Below are 12,362 nucleotides of genomic sequence, written 5' to 3'. Positions count from 1 at the left end.
AAAGTACACATCAACTTATCCATGGATCAAACAGACCTCATGATAGAAAGACAAAAATGTTATTAACATTAATTACTGTTATTAATTTAAGGAAAATTATATATTAAACATATGAACTAGTGCTAAAAGAGTACTTAAAGATCATTTCAACTCATTGTTCACTGGTGAAAGTAATAAGCGGAATCCATACTCCAAAGAATCACTTTATGAATAAGGGACTGATTTTAAAAAAACATTGAAAACTGATAACTTAAATATTTTAAAAATATTTAAAACTGATAACTTTCAATAGTGAATTTTCAGGAACACTATATGTGAATTAATTTGCATCAGGCTTTCTAGTATTGCTTATAATCAAAGGATAGTATTTGTTGAAACTGAAAATTTTCCCATGTTTTTCACATTTATATGGTTTCTTCCCTGTATTCATTCTCACATGATTTTTTTTTAAGGAGTTGAACAAACTTAAGGTTTTCTCACTTTGCTTACATTCAAGAGGTTTCTCTCCACTGTGAATTCTTTCATGGATTCAAAATGTACTGTAGTAACTGAAGGCTTTCCCACATTCCTTGCATTCAAATGGTTTCTCTCTAGTGTGAGCTCTCTCATGTATTTTAACATAATTGGAACAACTGAAGCCTTTACCAAATTGTTACATTCATAAGGTTTGTCTCCATTGTGATTCCTCATGTCTTTGTACAGACTGCCAATAACTGAAGGCTCTTCCACATTGCTTATATGCCCAGTGTTTTTTCCCAGGGTGAGTCCTTTCATTGGAACAGATTTGTGGTAACTGAAGGCTTTCCCACATTCCTTATATTTTTACGGCTTTTTTCCATATTCCTCATACTCATACGGTTTGGATGAAGTGAGAAAGAGAACAAAGTCTTATTGAACTTATACAAATAAATTGTCATGAAAATAAGAATTCTCACTGAGAGTTTCTGAATTCTGGAGAGACCAGGTAGGGAAAAAGTAAATGTTTCATCTTTGTTCACAAAGGCATACTTACCAAATTGCCATTAAGTCATAGATAGCTTAAGAGAAAAGGACTTCTTATATCTGTAAAACCAACATTTAGAGCAACCACCTCAGTTTATGCAATCCCATTTGATTAATACTTGTTCAGCTTGAATCCAGTTTTTCCATTAGTCCTCTTAATTTTGCCTGATGATTGAGAGTGATAGGTACAGTGGAATTCCAAAAGGTTTATCAGTTTTTCACTAAGGATCATATGATTTTCCCACTGAAGTGGGTGCCTTTATCAGTGGAGATTGTGAAAGGTATGCCCAAAGTCTCCATAGGAATCTGGATCAAACCTGACTGCAGTTCTTGGAGGACATTCCCATTTTCTAACCATTACCTTGTCCCTGTGAGGGCATCAAGCCTTGTGGAAGAGGAAGGCTTCAACCCATCTGAAAAACATACATACAATAACAAAAACAAATTGATAACCCATACTAAATGGCAGCTGAATCAAGTCCAGATGCAGGTGTTCAAAGAATCCACAGAGAAGAGTTATAAGGGCTGTGTAGATGGAATGCAAAAAACCAAAAATTGGAGTTTGCTAGGGAGCCTGGAAGATCCACATAGTTGTCTCTGGTTTCCCATAGCACTGTTTAAATTACAGCTATTTTTTTTTTTTTTGTCTTTTTGTCTTTTGTCTTTTGTTGCTATTTCTTGGGCCGCTCCCGTGGCATATGGAGGTTCCCAGGCTAGGGGTTGAATCGGAGCTGTAGCCACCGGCCTACGCCAGAGCCACAGCAACGCGGGATCCGAGCCGCGTCTGCAACCTACACCACAGCTCACGGCAACGCCGGATCGTTAACCCACTGAGCAGGGGCAGGGACCGAACCCGCAACCTCTTGGTTCCTAGTCGGATTCGTTAACCACTGCGCCACGACGGGAACTCCATTTACAGCTATTTTTTACCCATCTTAATTTCTTTGTTTCCAGAGCAGACCATTGCCATCTTGCAAGGATATCAGAATGGCAAAAGTCTGATGATGAGGGCTTTTTTTTTTTTTTCCAGCAGTACAGTGGACTTCACCCACATATGCCATAATCTTTATAGACTCTGTTGCTGCTGCCTTTGCATGAAAGTCAGCTAGGGCATATTCCTTATATTTAAGTTCAGTCCTTTTAGTGTAAGCATCAATTTTTGTGTCAGACAACATTATGTCATGACCTATCAGACTTCCAGGAATTATATACAATTTCTGGAACACTCATATACCTATACAGATACCATGTGAAGAAGGCTTAATGTTAACTTCTTATTCGACGATACTTCCCATGTAATTTACATATCATATAAGCCTAAATTAGTTTAACAACTTCCTTTCAATGAGGTGAGGAGTAAATCTTTGAGATGTTTCAGGAGCCCTCTGAAAAAATCTCAAAGTTAATTAGAGGTCAAAAGGACTTCATATAGCATTGATTTTGAGAAGTCTTTCAGAGATTATCAAAAGTTTGGATGCTTGCCTAAATAGGATCACAGATTATCATGAAATAATAATTATTTATTTGGCCAAATTGATAATAAATCTTTGTCCTTTTTAGCAAATGAACGGAAATCAAGTTTTAGTTTTAAATAAGTACACTACCAATATTAAAGCATAACTTTAAGGTCCTTATTATTGAGAGATGAAATTAAGATGGCAGAATGGAAGGACTGGAGCTCAACTTCTCTCCTAAAATCAACAAAATTCACAACTAAAGGCTGAGCAATCTTCAACCAAATGGTCCGGAAACCTTCAAAAAGATATCCTACTCCAGAAGACAAAGAGGCGTCCATATCAACAGGTAGGAGGGATGATTACATGATATAAACAACCCCATACCTCCTGGGTGGAAAGCCCCACAGACTAGAAAGTAACTGGTTCACAGAGACTCAACTACAGGAGTGAGAGTTCTGAGCCCCACATCAAACCACCACGTGTGGGGATCTGGCACTGGGAGAAAGAGCCCCTGGAGCATCTGGCATTGAAGGCCAATGGGGCTTGTGCGCAGAAGCTTCATAGGACTGGGGGAAATGGAGACCTTATTCTTAAAAGGCGCACACAGACATTCACATGCACTCGGTCCCAGGGCAAAGCAAAGTCTCCATAGGAATCTGGATCAAACCTGACTGCAGTTCTTGGAGGACATCCTGGGAAAGCAGGGGTGAATGTGGCTTGTTGTGAGGGAAATACATTGAAAGCAAAGCTCTTGGGAATATTCAGCAGTGTGTCTTTCTCTGGAGGTGGCCATTTTGGGAAAATATGGCCCTACCGGTCAGTCAGTTGCTGAGAAGCCCCAGGCCAAACAACAATCCAGGTGGGATCACAGACCTGCTCCTCAGTGAACAGGCTGCCTAAAGACCCCTCAGGCACACAGCTGCCTCTAATCCCATCCAGAGACAAAGCCCCACCCACCAGAGGTATAGGAATCAGCTCCACCTACCAATGGGCAGGAATCAGTCTCTCCCATTGGGAAGCCTACAGCAAGCCCTTGTACTAACTTCAGCCACAGGGGAGCAGACACCAGAAGTAAGAGAGGCTACAACTCTATTATCTGTAAAAAGGTCACCACACCAAAAACCTATAAAAATGAAAAGACAGAGAACTATAATTCAGATGAGGGAGAAAGGAAAAACCCCAGAAAATCAGCTAAATGATGAGGAGATTCTCAGCCTCCAGGAAAACGACTTTAGACTGTTGATGCTGAAGATGATACAAGACATTGGAAATAAACTGGAGGCAAAGATGAATAACTTACAGGAAACACTGAGCAAAGAGATAGAACATATAAAACTTAATCAAGAAGAGATGCAAAATACAATAACTGAAATAAAAAATTCACTAGAAGCAGCTAACAGCAGAATACAGGAGGCAGAAGAACGAATAGTGAGGTGGAGGACAGTTTACTAGAAATTACGGATGTGGAACAGAAAAGAGGAAAAAAGATTGAAAATAAGTGAAAAGAATCTCAGAGAACTCTGGGACAATGTTAAATGCACCAACATCTGTATTAGAGGGGTGCCAGAAAGAGAAGAGAGAGAGAAGGGGACAGAAAAAATATTCCAAGAGGTAATAGCCGAAAACTTCCCTCACATGGAAAAGGAACCACCCACTAAAATCCAGGAAGCACAAGGAGTACCATATAAAATAAACCCAAGGAGGAATACACTGAGACACATATTAATCAAACAGACCAAAATTAAAGACAAAGAGAAAATCTTGAAAGCAGCTAGAGAAAAGAAAAAAATAACATACAAGAGAATCCCAATAAGGCTATCGGCAGATTTTTCAGCAGAAACTCTGCAGGCCAGAAGGGAGTGGCATGATATACTTAATGTGATGAAAGGAAAAAACCTCCAACCAAGATTACTTTATTCAGAAAGGCTCTCATTCAGATTTGAAGGAGAAATGAAAAGCTTCACAGATAAGCAAAAGCTAAGAGAATTCAGCACCACTAAACCAGCTTTACAACAAATATTAAAGGAACTTCTCTAGGCAGAAAAGAAAAGGCAGCAACAGGAAACAAAAATACCACAAATGACAAGGCTCACCAGTAAAGGTATACATACAGTAAAGATATGAAATCATCCATGCACAATTATGCCACCAAAATCAGAAATCATGAGAAGAGGTGGGTACAAATGCAGGACACTGGAGATGCACTTGCAATTAACAGAACAACAACTTAAAACAATCTCACATATATATAAAGAGAGAGACTCTTATATCAAAACTTCAGAGTAACTGCAAACCAAAAATCTACAATTGATACACAAACAAATAAGAAAAATCAATGTAAATACAAAACTAAAGATAATCATCGAACCAGAAGAGGAGAGAACAAGAGAAGAAGGGAAGAAAAAAGAGCAACAACAACAAAAAACCAAAGCAATTAATAAAATGGCAATAAGAACATACATATCAATAATTACCTTAAATGTTAGTGGACTAAACACCCCAACCAAAAGACACAGACTGGCTGAATGGATACAAAAACAAGATCTATATATATGCTGTCTTCAAGAGACCCACTTCACCTCTAGGGACACATGCAAATTGAAAGTGAGAGGATGGAAGAAAATATTCCATGCAAACGGGTTATCAAAAGAAAGCTAGAGTAGCAATACTCATAACAGACAAAATAGACTTTAAAATGAAGAATATCTTAAGGGACAAGGAAGGTCATTACATAATGATCACAGGATCAATCCAAGAAGAAGATATAACAATTTTAAATATCTACACACCCAACCTAGGTTCACCACAATATATAAGGCAACTGCTTACAACCTTAAAAGGACAAATCAACAATAACACAATAATAGTTGGGGGACTTGAACACCCACTTACAGCAATGGACATATCCAGACAGAAAATCAATAAGGAAACACAGGCCCTGAATGAAGCATTAGACCAGAGGGACTTAACAGCTATTTATAGGACATTCCATCCAAAAGCAACAGAATACACATTCTTCTCAAGTGCACATGGAACATTCTCTAAGATTGATCACATCCTAGGCTACAAATCAAGCCTCAGTAATTAAAAAAAAAAAACCTGAAATCATATCAAGCATCTTTTCCAATTGACCACAATGTTATACACCTGGAAATCAACAAGAAAAAAAAAACTGCAAAAAAACACAAACACGTGGAGATTAAACAACATGTTACTAAACAACCAATGGATCACTGAAGAAATCAAAGAGGAAATTAAAAAATACCTGGAAGCAAATGACAACAAAGATACGACACTCCAAAACCTATGGGATGCAGCAAAGGCATTCTAAGAGGAAAGTTTATAGCAATACAAGCCCACCTCAGGAAACAAGAAAAAACTCAAATAAACAAGCTAACTTTACATCTAAAACAGCTCGAGAGGGAAGAACAGACAAGACCTAAAGTTAGTAGAAGTAAAGAAACCATAAAGATCAGAGCAGAAATCAATGAAATAGAAATGAAGAAAACCATAGAAAAGATCAATGAAACAAAAAGCTGGTTCTTTGAAAAGACCAACAAAATTGATAAACCCTTAGCCAGACTTATCAAGCAAAAAAGAGAGAGGACTCAAATCAATAAAATTAGAAATGAAAAAGGAGAAGTAATAACATCACAGATGCAAAGGATCATAAGAGACTACTATATGCAACTATATGCCAATAAAATGGAAAACCCAGAAGAAATGGACAAATTCTTAAAAATGTACAATCTTCCAAGATTAAACCAAGAAGAAATAGAAAAGATGAGTGGACCAAACACAAGAACTGAAATTGAAACTGTGTTTTTAAAACTTCCAAAAAAAAAGTCCAGGACCAGATAGCTTCAAAGGCGAATTCTATCAAACATTTAGAGAAGAGCTAACACCTCTCTTCTGAAACTACTTCAAAAAATTGCAGAGGAAGGAATACTCCCAAACTCATTTTATGAGGCTACCATCACCCTGATACCAAAACCAGACAAAGATACCACAAAAAGGAAAACTACAGGCTAATTTCACTGATGAACATAGATGCAAAAATCCTCAGCAAAATACTAGCAAACAACATCCAACAATACATTAAAAGGATTGTACATCATGATCACGTGGGATTTATCCTAGGGATGTAGGATTCTTCGATATCCACAAATCCGTCAGTGTGATACACCACATTAACAAGCTGAAGAATAAAAACCATATGATCCTCTCAATAGACGCGGAAAAAGCCTTTGACAACACCCATTTCTGATACAAACCCTTCAGAAAGTGGGCATGGAGGGAACGTACCTCAACATAATAAAGGTCACAGATGACAAACCCACAGCTAACATCATTCTCAATGGTGAAAAGCTGAAAGAATTCCTGCTGAGACAAGGAACAAGACAAGGATGTCCACTCTCGCCACTACTATTCAACACAGTTTTGGAAGTCCTAGCCACAGCAATCAGAGAAGTAAAAGAAATAAAAGGAATACAAATTGGAAAGGAAGAAGTAAAACTATCACTATATGCATATGACATGATACTATACTAGAGAATCCTAAAGACTCTACCAGAAAACTGTTAGAGCTCATCCATGAATTTGGCAAAGTTGCAGGATACAAAATTAATACACAGAAATCGACAGCAGGAGTTCCCATCGTGGCCTAGTGGTTAATGAATCCGACTAGGAACCATGAGGTGGCAGGTTCCATCTCTGGCCTTGCTCAGTGGGTTAAGGATCTGGCGTTGCTGTGAGCTATGGTGTAGGTTGCAGACACAGCTCAGATCCCGAGTTGCTGTGGCTCTGGCATAGGCTGGTGGCTATAGCTCCGATTAGACCCCTAGCCTGGGAACCTCCATATGCTGCAGGAGCAGCCCTAGAAAAGGCAAAAAGAAAGAAAGAAAGAAAGAAATCGATGACATTTGTATATAGTAACAACGAAATATCAGAAAGAGAAATTAGGGAAGCAATTCTGCTTATCATCACATCCAAAAGAATAAAATAGGAGTTCCCATCGTGGCACAGTGGTTAACAAATCTGACTAGGAACCATGAAGTTGCGATTTGATCCCTGCCCTTGCTCAGTGGGTTAATGATCCGGCGTTGCCGTGAGCTGTGGTGTAGGTGGCAGACGTGGCTCGGATCCCGCGTTGCTGTGGCTCTGGTGTATGCCAGTGGCTATAGCTCCGAGTGGACCCTTAGCCTGGGAACCCCATATGCCACAAGAGCGGCCCAAGAAAATGGCAAAAAGACAAAAAAAAAAAAAAAAAAAAGAACAAAATACTTAGGAACAAACCTACCTAAAGAGACAAAAAACCTGTACTCTGAAAACTATAAGACACTGAAGAAAGAAATCAAAGATGTCACAAATAGATGGAAAGATATACCATGCTCGTGGATTGGAAGAGTTAATATTATCAAAATGACTATACCACCTAAGGCAATCTACAGATTCAGTGCAATCCCTATCAAATTACCAAGGACATTTTTCACAGAACTTGAACAAAATATTTTAAAGTTTGTTTGGAAGCACAAAAGACCCAGAATAGCCAAAGACATCCTGAAAAAGAAAAATGGAGCTGGAGGAATCAGGCTCCCTGAGTTCAGAATATTCTACATAGCAACAATCATCAAAACTGTATGGTACTGGCACAAAGACAGAAATAAAGATTATTGGAATATCATAGAAAGCCCAGAATTGAACCCATGCACTTACAGCCAACTAATCTATGACAAAGGGGGCAAGAATGTACAATGGAGAAAAGCCAGCTTGTTCAATAAGTGGTGCTGGGAAAACTGGACGGCCACATGGAAAAAAATGAAATTAGAACACTCCCTAACACCATACACAAAAATAAACTCAAAATGAATTAAAGACCTAGATATAAGACCAGATACTATAAACTCTTAAGAGGAAAACACAGGCCAAATACTCTCTGACATAAACCACAGCAGCATCTTCTCAGATCCACCTCTTAGAGTAATGACTGTAAAAACAAAAATAAACAAATGGGACCTAATTAAACTTAAAAGTTTCTGCACAGCAAAGGAAACCCTAAACAGAACAAAAAGACAACTCACAGAATGGGAGGAAATCTTTGCAAATGAACTGACTGACAAGGGATTAATCTCCAAAATTTATAAACACCTTCTGAAGCTCAGTAGCAAAAAAATAAACAATCCCATCAAAAAATGGGCAGAAGATCTAAACAGACAATTCTCCAAAGAAGACATACAGATGGCAAAAAAAAAAAAAACACATGAAAAGTTGTTCAACATCACTCATTATTAGCGAAATGCAAATCAAAACCACTATTAGGTAGCACCTAACATCAGCCAGAATGGCCGTCATCCAAAAGTCTACAAACAATAAGTGCTGGAGAGGGTGTGGAGAAAAAGGAACCCTATTACACTGTTGGTGGGAATGTACACTGGTGCAACCACTGTGGAAAACAGTATGGAGATTCCTCAGAAAACTAAACATAGAACTACCATTTGATCCAGCAACAGCAATCCCACTCCTGGGCATCTATCCAGAGAAAACCACGACTCTCAAAGACACATGTACTCCGATGTTCATTGCAGCACTATTTGCAATAGCCAAGACATGGAAACAACCTAAATGTCCATCGACAGAGGGGTGGATCAAGAAGATGTGGTACAAAATGGACTATTACTCAGACATTAAAAGGAATGAAATACCAGCATTTTTAGCAACATGGATGGACCTAGAAATTATCATGCTAAGTGAAGTCAGCCATACAATGAGACACCAACATCAAATGCTTTCACTGACATGTGGAATCTGAAAAAAGGACAGAATGAACTTCTTTGCAGAACAGATACTGACTCAAAGATTTCGAAAAACTTATGGTCTCCAAAGGAGACAGTTTTGGGGGTGAGGTATGTGCTGGGGTTGTGGAATGGAAATCGTACAAAATTGGATTGTGATGATCATTGTACAACTATAAATGTAATAAATTCATTGCGTAAAAAAAAAACAAAAAATAAAGTCCTTATTATTCAGTTTTAGTCAGCTTAAAATACATAACATAGAATTCTCTCTTGCTCTCTTCCTATTCTGAAATAACCAGAAGTTCTAGTTTAGATGAAATTACTCTCATTTGCTTCAACAAACCTGTCTTTAGTCCTCAAACCTCTTTTTAACTAAAAACACATCATACTGTCCTTGCATACAGAGCTGTCTCCTCTATATTTCCAGTAGTCTTTTTTCCTTTTCCTCTCTTTTTGTTGCCTAAAACATAAGGAGTTTGGGGCCAGGGATCAGATCCAAGCCATATCTGACCTAAGCCACAGCTGTAGCAACACCAGATCCTTAATGCACTTTGCTGGGCTAGAGATCAAACCAGTGTCCAAAGTACTCCCAAGATGCCACCAATCCCATTGTGCCACAGTGGGAAGTCCTATTTCCAGTAGTCTTAAAGACATGTATTAATTAGAAGTTTTAATCTTTGGGAGTTCCCATTGTGGCTTAGTGGTTTAAGAACCCAACTAGTATCGATGAATATGTGCGTTCGATCCCTGGCCTCACTCAGTGGGTTAAAGATCCAGCACTGCTGTGAGGTGCAACTTAGGTGGAAGATGTGGCTAGGATCTGGCGTTGCTGGGGCTGTGGTATAAGCCCACAGCTGCAGCTCTGATTTGACCCCTAGCCCAGGAACTTCCATGTGCACCTGTGGCCTTAAAAAAAATTTTTTTTCTTTGGAATCATTTTTTTTTTTCTTTTTAGGGCCACACATGTGGCATATGTAAGTTCCCAGGATAGGAGATGAACTGGAGCTGCAGCTGCCTCCCTACGCCATGGCTCACGGCAATGCCAGATCCTTAACCCACTGAGTGAGGCCAGGGATTGAGCCCACATCCTCATGGATACTAGTTGGGTTTGTTACCGCCGAGCCACAATAGGAACCCCAACATTTGGAAAGTAATTTCTAGAAGCATCTGCCCCTTTTTCTTTAGCTTCTCTGCAGTAGGAAGCCAAAAGTAGATGAACTTGTATTTAGTAATTAATGTTTTAGTATTTTATCCCATTTGGAAATGATCCAGATACTCAATTAACCTCCATTATTAAATTCAACTTGCAAAATCTTTAAGGTTTTAAGTTACCAGAGAGATTTAGGAAACTATTTCTAAGTACACATAAAATACAATTATTGATAAAGATTTCACCTTAAACTTTTTTATCATATATCTATTACTTGCTCCCATAATTATACTTACTTTCCTGCTGACAAATGCTCTAACAGAGACAGTGTTAGCCTACCTGACCAGTAAACCTAGGTAAAATAAACATTTTTATATTTGATATTGATAACTCTAGAAACATGCCTGTTTTAATTAAACTAATGAAGTTAAAATAGTTTTTATTTATTCTGGATCAAACCTGAACACATTTAGGTTAGTTCTGTATTTAGTTCTAAAACTCACAACTCTGTAATTGTGAATTTCAGAATACTCAATCCTTAATTTACATATACAAACAAGTGTGTGTATATATATATATATATATATATATACATACATACATATATATATGCATTTGTTTCTTTTTAAGACAATCAAAATTACAAATTAATTTACAAATTAATTTTGATAATACCATCTGGAGGTAGAGAATATCATTTACACATACATAAATATAGACAACATAATAGAGACACACATAGATACAGAAACCTTATATTTACTAGTATTTGTATAAAAGTCACTCAAAAGGTTTTTTTTTTAATAATGTTTCCCTTTCTTTATAAGAATTATGTCCCTGATGTTTGCATCTCAAAGTGTGGCTTTTAGGAAATCTCCTGTGGTGTAGCTCAGGTTGCTGCTGTGACATGGGTTCAATGGCCTGGGAACTTCCACATGCCATGGGTGCAGCCAAAAATAAAAGAGTGGCTTTTAGATCCATTTTTGAGGGTATAAAAAGTACATCAAGGAGTTCCTGTTGTGGCAATGCTGGATCCTTAACCCACTGAGTGAGGCCAGGATCAAACCCGAATCCTCATGGATGTTAGGTTCATATCCTGCTGAGCCACAATGGGAACTCATCCCTTGGAAGTTTGGGGAAAGAAATGAACCAGCAAACCTCAAGGAATGGGGACTATGAAATGATTGCAAACAAATGGAGAAATTAACTGTCATCAAAAGTTCCCAACATGAAGGATTCCAAACAAATGGGGAATTGCAGACTAAACCATTAGCAGTTCCCAGTACAGAACCCAGTGACATATCTAAGGGCTGGGGTTTTCCATCTGGGGAATTTTGCTCTGAAAGGATTCTCTCAGGGCAAAACCCTCTTCTACCTCAAGGTGACCTGATCTGTAAAGGAAAGCTAAGTAAATTGGGGGCTAGAACACAAAAGAGGGAAGCTCAAAGGCCAATGGGAAACAGCAAGAAAGAGAGGGTTTGAGGGCACCAAGTCTGTGTTTCTCATTATCCCTGAATGTCTCCACAAGTTTGCTTCAGATCCTTTCCTGCCACCAATCTGTTAAAAAACAAAAATTTAATTGAGTAGGCTTGAGTATCTGATTGACTTTATTCAGCAATTCATGAGTCTGGTAGCACCTCTACTGGTAGAGAGAAGGGCACTCCAGGGGGCTGTACAAAAATGGAAGGTTTTTACAGGTAGAAGGAGGGCTGGACAAAAAGGTATCAGCAAAAAGAAAGGATAGTTTCAGGCCAGGCCATCTTCTTTGAGGAGAGAGAAGAAATGGCAGGGGTCTTTATCATGGAGATTACCTCACTACTGCTATCTGTATTTTCAGATTGACTTTTAAGGAGCACATTTCTGGGAAGGGTTTAAATTGCAATTAAATCTTAGTTTGCTGTTGTTGGGTGAGGGAGACACAAATGATTCCATTTTGAGCCTGCTGCTGCTTTAACACTG

Source organism: Sus scrofa, chromosome 13, assembly GCF_054392235.1.
Source record: "Sus scrofa isolate SSC_HxYL_T2T_F1_AM1 chromosome 13, Sscrofa_HxYL_maternal_Yorkshire_Landrace_v2.0, whole genome shotgun sequence".
Lineage (NCBI taxonomy): Eukaryota > Metazoa > Chordata > Mammalia > Artiodactyla > Suidae > Sus > Sus scrofa.
Note: the sequence above shows the minus strand (reverse complement) of the source record.